Raw genomic sequence first — 12,529 nt, 5'->3', positions numbered from 1 at the left:
TTCAGCTAGTAAGCACCAAAACAATTTATAGATTAAGGAGTTAGGTGATTTTTTTTTAAAGTATGATTTGGCAAGATCTCTCAAAATTAAAAATGCTGAAAACCCTATTCCATTTATAAGAAATTTATCCCATAGATAATGTCCATAAATTTCAAAGGATATATGAACAAATTGTTCATTAAAGTACTAGTCAGAATAAAAAATTAAAGGGAAAAACCATCAATTTCCTTTAGCAAAAGACTGATTAAATCGTTTTATATTCATAGTAGATGATCTACTGTGACATTTTTACAAAGTATTAGGTAAATCTCCATATATTGATATGGAGTTTTCAGTCTGTGAACTCAGGGTTTGTAGCCTAGTGGGAAATGGAATTCTATTGCTATGAACTGTATACAATTCTATAATTTTTTTAAAAATGAAAAAATATTTTTTAATAAAAGTAAAATCTAATAAAGTAATCTATAGCTTTAGATAAGAGGGAGGAAAGGAATTTGATATGAGCTCAGTATTTCTGTACGGACATTTAATTCACACAGAGAATCTAATGGTTGGCAATTGTTGCATCATGAGAGGTAGCCTCACTTTTAATCCTGAGCATAATTAACCAGCGACAATGGGGAGCAATTAGGAGCTTTAGCTCCTTGGATCCATGATTCATGTCAGTTGGAAGGAGGTCAGAACACTGGGTTAGGGCACAGTATTATGTAAGTGATAGAGGGACCGGTGAGTTCCAGCTGGAGAATGGTCAGAGGTGAGATGGTGAGATTTGAGCTAGATTTCGTACTTTGAGAAGGACAGGACAGGTGAGATTGGCATTCCAGACACAGATGACAAAGATGCATTGGTGTGCTTGGGAAAAGGTGAGCAGACTACTTCGCTTGGTGAAGGGTTCATGTAGGGGAGAAGTGCAGGTATGGTTAGAAAGATCTATCTAGACCATGAAGCCTGGTTTGGGGGTGTGGACTTTATTCTGCGGGGAACACGAAGTCACTGAAAACTTACAGGATTTATCAGTGGAGGAGAGACTCACCAAACTGCACTGAGTCAGGAAAGAGTGATCGCTAATCGTATTTTTTTAAGGCTGCAGGCATGAAATCATCCTTAAGTCCATATCCGAGCAAAAAGAGAAGAGATCTCCTTTTGTGCTCTCAACCAAAATGTGCTTTTAACACCTACCTGCCAAGGGAAGACAGTGACAAGAAGGCTGTCACCTTTGGCCTTTTGCTTATTGCACTGTTTGGCTATTTTAATGAAACTTCATTCTGCCTCTCAGCACCTCTAGTTGTTGTAAATTTTCCACTGGAGCAAGGAGAGATATCAGCTGACCACTTTATTCATCAGAGTGACAGTGTTAGCTTTCCACCTTCCTAATGAAATTCTCCGGTTGGCTGTGAAAATAGCAGGAAGCCAGCTATATTTAGCAAAGGAAAGCAACAAGTCTAAGCAGTGTGCAGAGAAGGGGAAAAATAGAAACACAAAGTCTTATGATTCGTGCAACCAACAGCACTGCTTACAATTTTCCGTATTTTGTAACTGGCAAAAGCCGAGTGTTTTATTTTGCTCTTTAAACCGAAGTCAAGCCTACAAATTCATTCACTGTTATGTCTAAATAAAATATTTTATTCATTCAAGGGGCAGGGTATTTTTAGATTTCAAAAGAATGACAGAATAATGTACTTTTTGAAATAAACCAGCCAGTAAGTATGCTCATATTCAGGACTTTCTATTTGATTAAAAACTTTTACGGTTGAGAAACTGGTGTATTAAGTATTTTCAGTTAATTTCCTGTAAGACTTCTACTCTCCCATAGTCCTGTATTAAATTGTTTCCATTTTTGTGAGTTCTAGCAACTTCCTTTGAGTTGAAAGCTTTAGATTGTGTTCACAAGACTTAATGCGACATGGAATATAAAATTTTTTCATGCTGAGAATTTTGAATCCTTAGCACCTCTAATGTAATTTTCATCACCGCTCTGGAATTTCCTGAGAAGCATGCATTCTTTGTTTAAACCTACAGGGAGAGGCATGAAGGAATTTACTAATTTATGAGATCAATTCTATTTTCACTGAAAAGTTCTTCCTTTGACTGGGCGGAAATCTTTCTTCTAATTTCCACTTATGAGTGCTGCCCTCTATATAAAAGTAGACAGTGTCTATTCCTAATACATATTCGCTTTTCAAATTTTTGAAGTTAAGTGTAATCTGACCAGAGTATGTTTAATGGACTAAGATAATTCCTAGCCTTTTAACCCAGGTTCCACCTTTGATTCATATTGAGTCTACGGTCAGCTCATCTTCTAAGATTTTTAATTAAAGGGCACGGTTGTGGTACACCTGTGTGTTCAATGGCAGGAACATCTTTCTGACGTTTTATCGGGCATCTGCTTCGTGAACATGAGACCTGTAGCCCAGAGCACTTGGTTGGTTCTTGCATTGTAGACCCACACGAGGCACCCACAAAAAAGGTTTGCTTAAACTTTCAAAGGGATAATGTTTCTTCTTCATTTGTAATTTTACTCTGAGTCTCCAAAGTCAATTACTGAAGTAAAAAAGAAAATTGAAAGGCTTTCTGTTTACTCCTGGGCCAACGAATTGTTAGTTGATTAGTTTGCCTAGCTATTAATATTTTAAAGTAAGGTTCAGAGTAATTTTAGATACATACTTATTATGTTTAACTGCAAATTATCCTCCCTAGCACTGGGTTTGTTTTTTTTCCAAATCATTTCCTCCTTGGTGGGCTGCTGTGGTTGTCAACTTCAGGAAGTCCCTGAAAGCTTGATCAAAGGAGGATAAATTGAAAAAAATCAATAAAATAATGCTTAATCACTAGTCCCATTGTCCTCATTATTCTTGTCAAGCCTCCAGATGTCACCAGGGGACAATTTTTAACAGAAAATCATCTTCCTGGATAATATAAAATACAAACCTTTCTTTAAGACATATCTACTCTTTAAAATTTCTAGCACAAAGTGAGAGCAAAATCTGGCAGAAACTATTGGAATAAATCTTGAACGTTTTCTTAGAATAGACTTAAATTATATTTGCTTACCATTGGCAATGCTAGTGTTCACTTTAATATGCAAACCTCTCACTTCCTCTGTAACTTTCTTTCAGTGTTTACATAATTATAACTGGGTGTTCTGAGCTCTCCATCAGGAAAGACTTGTGTCATATTTTAACATGTGTCTAACCCCAAGTCCTAAATACACAACTACTATATTTAAAAAGGGAGGGAATTGTGTGGCTCTTAAATGGGTGCCAGAGTGGCATCCACAGACTATAAAGTATACAATTCTTTTCCAATTTGTAAACAATGGGAGTCATCAGAATTTTTGAAACATTCCATTTCCCTAGTATGTCCTGAGTCCAGCCAAGGGTTGAGTTCATAGTGAACTCAACATACTCCGTAACACTTTAACTGGCTCCTCCTGGCAGGGGCTTCTCCTGGCTTAGACAGAGGGTGCCAGTCTTTTTCCACAAGGACCATTGGTGTCAAGTCTTCAACTTCACTCTAGGAAGCTGTGCTGGCTCTCATGTTGTCTCAACATATCATTTAAATCATTTTGCTAATGAAGCTTACATGGATTTGTCTTGGTTGCCCAAGCAGATGTTAACTTCCTGAGCACCTTAACTCATTCAGTTCCCTACAGTTTTTAGTTTAGGTGTTCAATGAATGATAACTGATTTGACTCTTTCTGGCATTATTTGGACCAGCTTTATTTTACCATCAGTTTTAGTACAATTATTGTATGTATAAAGTACTTTCACAAAAAACCACATTTTTGGTATAATACATTATCGTATTCTTCCTTTAAGAAGTAGCCTTGTTAGAGTTCTTAGTATAGCAATATAGAGTTTGTGATCTTAAGACACTGTTTTTCACTGTTTTCCTACATTGGTTTGGAATACCGCTTCCTGATTTCGTGAGGGCAAAGCAAGTAGAGAGTACTTGTTTTCACAAGACATTTTCATTCTAAGTGGCACTTCTCAAAAAAACCATGATTCTATGATTTGGGGTTCTCATATTTATTTTAAGTTACTGTTTGGGAAAAGTTCCATATTTTAGTAATGAAAACTAAGTCTTTTAAGATAAATGTTGGCCATTGTTGGAGGTATGGATGCAAAGCAAAGTTACAAATAATTTTACCCTTTCCTTACTCTTCAATCTATTTTATGTTGTCTTTTTCCTTTATATTTTACAAAAAAGAATCCTTTGCAAAAAAGTAGCTGGATGAGAACTTTATGATACTTGAACCTCAGCTCTGGGCTCAGTGCTGCATGTGGTAGAGGAAAAACAGCCCCAGCACAGAGAGTTAGAACACAGCCAAGGAGACGAGATTTATAGGCACATAAAATTACTGAATGAAATAAGGGCCTAAAATTATAGAACATAATTAAGTGCACACTGAGTAAAATACAAGTATTATATTTTACATTCACATAACTTCTTTCTCCAAGTTTCTCCACGGAATTCAAGGTGCGAATAATAAGAGCTAACAATTGTTAACACTTACTCTGTGCCAGATGCTGGACAAAGGGCTTTGGAGGCAGTCTTTACTGACTCCCCCACAACAGCCTTCCTAGGGCAGAATGGTTATGATTCCTGTTGTAAAGGCCAGCACACAGGGGCCTACAGAAGCTACATCGCTTGCTCAGCCTCACACGGCTTCGGGCGGAGGGCCCGGGTTTGGCCCCGTCTCTGAATCTGAATCAAACCCTGCAGCTGCTCTCAGCCGCTATTCTTTGTTCTCCAAACTGCAGGTCCTAGCTCAAGACTGTGTCAAAAGAACAAATTAGTGGGTAACAACTCTAATTTTAAGAAATAAAACAAAAATGAGCCAGGTATACCTCACATTAATATTGTTTTGTGAGTAGAAAATATTTGCAAATGATACGACTGACAAGAAACTAAACAGTTCATAACAGCTTACTATCAAAAATATAAGCAACCCAATAAAAAAATTGGCAGAAGATCTAAATAGACATCTCTCCAAAGAAGACATCCAGATGGCCAACAATCACATGAAAAGATGCTTAATATCGCTAATTATTAGAGAAATGCAAATCAGAACTACAGTGGGTATCACCTCACACCAGTCAGAATGGCCATCATTAAAAAGTCCATAAATAATAAATGCTGGAGAGGGTGTGGAGGAAAGGGAACCCTCCTACAGTATTAGTGGGAATGTAGTTCGGTGCAGCCATTATGGAAAACAGTATGGAGAGTCCTTAAAAAACTAAAAATAGACTTACCATATGATCCAGCAATCCCACTCTTGGGCATATATCCGGAGAAAGCGATAATTCAAAAAGACACATGCATGCCAGTGTTTATAGCAACACTATTTACTATAGCCAAGACATGGAAACAACCTAAATGTCCATCGACAGATGACTGGATAAAGATGTGAGATATATATATATATATATATATATACACACACACACACATAAAGAAGAATGAAATATTTCCATTTATAGCAACATGGATGGACCTAGAAATTATCATATGAAGTGAAGTAAGTCAGACAGAGAAAGACAAATATCATATATGTCACTTATATGTAAAATCTAAACAGAAAGATACAAATTTTATTTACAAACCAGAAATTGACTCATGGACATAGAAAACAAACTGTGGTTATCAGGAAGGAAGTGGGAGAGGGATAGATTAGGAGTTTGGGATTAACAGATACACATTATGATATGTAAGATAGATAAATAGCAAGGACCTACTGCATAGCACAAGCAACTATGTTCAGTATCTTGTAATGAGCTGTAATGGAAAACAATCTGAAAAAAATAAATATGTATATGTATTACTGAATCATTTTGCTGTACACCTGAAATTCACATTATAAATCAATTACACTTCAATAAAAGTAAGACTTATAAAAAATATTGTTTTGTGAGACTTCTGTGTGTGTGTATTTGTAAGTGGACAGAGTCATGATGTGAAACGGAATGCTTGTGATGTGTTGGAGGCAAAAAAATTTGAAAAGTTCTGGCACACTGTGCTGCCTTTCATGGAAATCTGAATCAGGCTCCCGGAGAAAGGAGAAACAGAGATTTATGGGGTTGTTGTTTTTGTTTTTAGTTGATGGATGAAGAGGCTGGGACCAGAAGTAAGGCAGGACTACTTCTTAAAATGAGAAATGTATGGAACTGGGAATTCAGTTTGGCTTCACTGAGTGACAGCAAAAGGCAATGAACCACCGTAGAGTCTATGGGGAATGTAAAGATATTGAAAATGCTCTCCCTTCCTCCAGGTTTCCAGTCTAGAAGAACAGGTAATGTTAGTGGGGAGAAAGATGGTGGGGAAGAGGGGCATCTGAGGTATTGTGAAGGAGAGCAGCTGTCACCTGAGTGACTTATTCTTTGGTGATTTTTGTGGCTATTTAGAGAATGCTTTAAAAATTTCATCAAGGGAGAGAGTTAGGAAAAAAACGTGTCTAAAAATTCTTCTTGAGGTAGGCAATAATAAAGAGAAGGTTGCAAAACACTGATGTAGACCAGGGTAACTGGGAATGCAAAAACCAGAGAAGAAATTTTGGGTGGGGAGAGGTGAATTAAAAGGCCACATGTAGTAGGTGCAGAAAAAATGAGAAGAGATGGATGGAAAAGAACTAATAAGTCAGTAGACTTCCGGGAGACAATTCAGGGAGTGTGGCAAAGACCTGGGGGATCTGTGGGGAGGGAAGAAATGAATGCAAGAGAAATGGGGAAAGGAGATTTAAAAATACTAATGTGCATTGGGAGTAAAATCCCTCTGATGCTGGTCTGAAGAAGCACGTGAGGGTTAGAATTACACTTACTTAGTTTTGATCTTTTGACCTTTAGTGGTGGCATCAAGAAGTCAGTTCTTTGGGATGAATCATCTGTGCTTTTTTGATCTTACCCAAAATGCTACAAAATGCCACTATCATAGATTATCTGGTGCCCTCCAATAACACAACTGCGAAGGCCGGATTATTTAGAAGCCATGACAATTGATTTAGTTTCTTTGACAGAGCATCTGAAGAGACTGGGTCTCACGAACCCTGGACTTTATTTGGGTCATGCAGTTTATATAATTATCCCGGAGCCATTTAAGCTGGATGGCTGAATTCTTTAGAGCTGCCTCAAAGACATTCAGTTGTATTTTGTGCAACTTTGAACAGCTATCTACATGAATGCCACCAGTCCAGGGAAGTCCAAAGACTGAGCATCAGAGTATCTACAAAGCAATCAGGCGTCCTCAACGTTTTCTTGTCCTTAGGAAGGAGCTGTGTCTTCCAATGGTGTAGAGAGATGATTCTTCAGAGATCTTGCTGCAAAATCAGTGTCGTTCTTGGGAGATGAGTTGAAATCTACCTGGTTCCACTCACTAGCTTAAAAAGACAGGATCCTCCTTTAAATGAATCGTAATAGGGTCTATTTCCCACTGCCAGGGATATACACAAAATCACTTGTTGTATCGTGAATAAAGTCTTTTTGTTATCAGGGCAGGTTTACCGCACTCCACTAAAGTGGAAGGGTATTTGTTAAATGGATTATAATACAAACACTAAGTTAGACTTCTCAAAAATAGTGCCAGACCCCAAAGGTCAGAAAGGCATCAGGCTGTTGCATTGAATTAGGAGCATAGATGTTCCAGTCCATGTGATAAAGACTTACCCATGTTCAATTATATTAATTGAACCACCTGAATCAATTATATTAATTAAAGGAGCAAAATATGGCTATAATTAAATGCAATTGTGTGCTTTCAAAAAGTGTAGTAAGAACAATGAACATGTGATCTAACCTTTTAACAAAACTGTTTTAAGTATAGGACATGGTGTTTATTAACTATAGGCTGACGTCCTCCGGAATCTACTTGTCTTGGGTAACTGAAACTTTACACCCACCAAGAACAACTCCACATTTGCCCCTGCCCTGGCCCTGGCCATCTCCGGTCTACTCTGCTTCTGTGCGTTTTTCTGAGGCTATTCCAGACGCCTCAAGTTTGCGGACTCCCTACTACCCTTAGGTTGGCACATGAGTGTTGGTAAAGGAATGAGAGAGATGAGAGAAAAGGAGCAATATAGCGGTCGAGGGTGGGCAGGGACTTCCCAGACATAGTTTGGAAATAGTCCAAATTGTGTAGTTAAAAATAAATAATGTTTTTTTTTTTGTAAATTTCTTTTTCCCAGTTGTGCATTGTCTGATGTGATCATGACCTTGTCAGCAAGTTCTATTTTCATTGTGACTGGAAAACCTTTTACCTCATGCTCACTTGGGGGAAATTTGAGTCCTTACTGTTAAAACTTCTTCCTTCACTAATTGGCCTTCTCCTCTGTCTGAGCAGCTTCGTGGAAAGTTCAACTTATTTGTCTAAGAGTTTCCTCCTCAGGGTCATTCTAAAATTTCATTGTATTACATACATTTTATTTCAGGAATTGCTATTTCCCTCACAATACGATTGGCGTAGTGACAGAAAAATTGTGTGCAAGTGGAAAGAAGACCTGATTTTTTTACAAGTGGACTTTATGGTATCCCCACTGTCTCCTAATACTATCAAGTAGTCAGTATCAATGAAAGTTTGCTTTGTTTTGAAACATTTTCAAGAACTTGAGCAAATATCTAGAAATGATTTAAGGAAACCTGTGATGTACCATAAATGGGGCTGGAAAGTAATGGACTAGAAATATAGTAACCTCGATCTGATGCTCTCACCGCTGGCATGTGCCAGATTGGAGTAACACTGTAAATTATCCTATTCTAGTTAGGAAAGTGCATCAGGGTTAAGATTTAAATTTAGAATTGGCTTCAAAGGACACAAATGAACATATTTACAAAACAGACTCACGGACATGGAAAACAAACTTAGGGTTACCAGGAGGAAAAAAGGGGGAGTGGAGAGATAAATTGGGAGTTCAGGATTTGCAGGTACTAACTACTATATATAAAATAGATCAACAACAAGATCCTATTGTATAGCACAGGGAACTGTACTCAATACCTTGTGGTGGCCTATAATGGAAAAGAATATGAAAAGGAATATACAGGTGTATAACTGAATCACTGTGCTGTACACCAGAAGCTAATACAACATTGTAAATCGACTATACTTCAATAAAAAAATAATAAGATAAAATAAAATTGGCTTCATTTTGGGGGGAAATGGTGACATTTATATATAATTTTTGCACATTCTTCTCCATTATGATGTCTAGTTAAGCTCTATTCAGTATATAATTAGCCCCATGCTTAGTGCCATAATAAAGATCATAGGAGTTACAAAGCTAAGTGGTTTTCTGCCAGGGAGAAAATTATCGCTGAAGAGCTAAGACAGCACTCACGTGAAACTGCTTCAGGGAATTAAAGAAACCTAGTTTCGGAGCTAGTGTATGCCTTTAAATCACCCCTGTGTATTCTGGCAAAAACCTAGACCATGATGAGAATATAAATTAACCTCAGGTTGTTTAATAGGCAGTATTTTGGTGACTGTCTACTGAATTAGACATGGCAGCCACAGGAAGCGTAGGAGATGAGGTAGGACAGAGAGTGGGTTGGGATGAGGCTAGTTCTGTCCCACCGTGTTTCCAAGAAGTTTTGTATAAAGTGGGCTTTAGGATGTTTGCTGAAACCCACTTACAGGGGAAATGTTTTGTTTGAACTTGAGGTAAAATAAGCTACCATGTGCTGGACCCACTGGCTGGCCTGAGTAAGCCAGCCAGGATGGCGCTATCTCCAGGCGCTCCCCTGCAGCTCACCCCACAGAAAAGGTTTCACTTGTATTGCCCACTGCTACCCCTCTTCTTGGCACCCTAAATCTTCTTAATCTTTGTCTATGACCACACCCCACTGTATGCACCCAATAGTCCAAATCTTCTTCTTATTCTTTTACCTATTTATCTATTTCTAAGGAAACAAATATTTAAAATATAAGAAGTTTTTATAGTAAAAAGAAGAGATAAAGACAAAGTCTGTAACTTTTATATGCATCAGCAGAACCTGGTAGTATCTGAATAGCAGTGACCTCTTGCCAGGCTGGCTCCATGGGTGGGCGGCCTGTGCTGTCACACAGACCCCATGCTCAGGGGGAACAGCTTAGTTTAATGCTCTGTGGTTGCCATCTTGGAGCTCTTAATAGTTATCTTTGAACTTGTGGTTTGTAAGTGAAGCCTGAGGGGGCAATGGAGCATGCCCTTGAGCAGATGACATGTACAGGAGAAAAGAAGGAGCTTTGTAATTTAGTACCTTTAATAGCTCTTTCCCCCTGATTTCTAAATGAGAGGCTTTGCATTTTCAATTGTACTGGGCTTTGCAAATTATGTAGTTATTTTGTCTCTTTACAGATCTTTACATTTTTAAAATTCCACTAATTATAGCACATTCTTTGAGACTTTTCTCCTGTAAATGGTCATGTTTATCTATTAAATGTGTATCATGTTTTGTTGCAAACATTCTTGAGACTACTCTGTAGGAGTCAGTTTATGAGAAGCATTGTCTTAGTCTGTTTGGGCTGCCATAACAGAAGTACCTTAGACGGGGTGGCCTAAACAACAGACATTTATTTCTCACAGTTCTGGAGGCTGGAAGTCCAAGATCAAGGCACCTGCGGTTTCAGGGTCTGGTGAGCGCCCGTGTCTGGTTCATAGACAGCCGTCTTCCTGTAACTGCATATGGTAGGAGGGGCAAGGGAGCTCTCCGGGGTCTCATTATAAGGGCACTAAATTCCGTTCACGAGGACTCTGAGCTCATTCTTAATCACCTCCAGAAGGTCCCACCTCCTAATACCATCACACTGGGGATTAGGTTTCAATATATGAAACATCACTCTTTTCACTGTAATATACTTCCATGGTAGCAAGATTATGTACAGAATTCTGCCATATGTTTAAGCATTTATTAGCAAACAGACAAAAACAGCCAAGGCACAAAAAGCCCCTACTCTGTCCTTTTTGGCTCTCCAACAAGCACTTTGCAGGAAGGATTCACTGTTAGGCAAATACAATGTAACATTCTGATGACAGATTCAGCTAACCTAGTTGATGAGGAAACAGAATTCTCCATTCACTGGGAGGTTAGATGACCTTAGTCTAGAAGCATTAGGCTACTGGGTGAATCAGATTCTCTCCCTCTGTTCATTCAGAAAAAGGTCCTTTAATGATGTCTCTAACTTGCTGTGTGTTTCAATGGGTCTGTCCTATCTGGGCTTTACTAAACTTTTTGAATTCATAGGTTTTGTCTTTTGCCAAATTTGGGAAATCTTTAACAATTATTTCTTCAAGTGCTTTTCCAGCCTTGCCTCTCTTTTTCCTCCCCTTGAACTTTCATATTAGATCTTTTATTATAGTCCCACTGGTTCCTGAGGCTCTTCTCTTTCTTTCTCTCTCTCTTTCTCTCTCTCTTTCTTTCTTTCTTTCTTTCTTTCCCTTTCTTTCTTTCTTTCTTTCTTTCTTTCTTTCTTTCTTTCTTTCTTTCTTTCTTTCTTTCTTTCTTTCTTTCTTTTCTTCCTTCCTTCCTTCCTTTCTTTTTCTTTCTTTCTTTTTTCTATCTTCTCTCTGTGTTCACTGATTTTTTTCCTTTGTCCTCTCTGTTCTTCTACTGAGCTCATCCATTGAGTTTTTTTTTTAATTTTAGTTATTATATTTTTTAGTTCTAAAATTTCTATTTGGTTCCTTGTCTCTTCTATTTGTTTCCTAAGACTTTCTGCTTTTCATTTGTTTGAAATGTGTTCATAAACTGCTGATTGGAGCATTTCATAATGGCTGCTTTAAAATTAACATCTCTGTCATCTCAGTGTTGGCATTTATTGTCTTTTTTTCATTCAGTTTAAGATCTTCCTGTTTCTTTGTATGATGAGTGATTTTCAGTTGACTCCCAGATATTTGTATAATACATTATGAAACTCCCGACCTCATTCAGTCTCTGTTTTGGCTGACTGTCTGTGACTGCGTCCAGCAGGGGCAGGGAATGCCTTGCCTTATCAGGGCCGGGTGGAGGTGAAAGCTGTTTTCTCATGTGGGCTCTGTTGACGCTGAGTGTGTGGGTCTGTGGCTCCGCATTGCTCCAGGCAGGGGTGAGATTTCTGTCTCCCCACATGGTCTCGATTGGCGCCAGGGATAGGGGACATCATCACCACTGGGCAGTGGTGAACGTCTTAACTCTTTGGGAAACCTCCTCTGACATCACCTCAGCAAGGAGGTGCCTGGTGCGAGTGGACCCAGGGTCCCCATTTGGTCTCCGCTGACACCACAGGGCCAGCAACTCACAGGCTGGCTGAGATGAGAGTCTCCGCTCCTTTGTAAGCCTTCTCTGACACCATCTTGGGATGGCGGTAAGGAGTGGGGAGCCTTGTTACAGCCTCTAGAGGATAGAACACTTGGCTTCTATGGGTGGGAGGTGGGGCAGAAGTAAAGTCATTATTGTCTAAAATTTTCGGTCTTGCTAGGCTGCCCCATTCCTGTTCTTTTGACCAGAGAGTGCAGGCTTCTGTTGGGACTTTTTTTTTTACCTACTCCATTTGATATTTCTGGGTTGCCAATATCTTCAGGTCC

The sequence above is a fragment of the Camelus dromedarius genome, chromosome 1 (assembly GCF_036321535.1).
Source record: "Camelus dromedarius isolate mCamDro1 chromosome 1, mCamDro1.pat, whole genome shotgun sequence".
In the NCBI taxonomy this organism is placed as follows: domain Eukaryota; kingdom Metazoa; phylum Chordata; class Mammalia; order Artiodactyla; family Camelidae; genus Camelus; species Camelus dromedarius.
Note: the sequence above shows the minus strand (reverse complement) of the source record.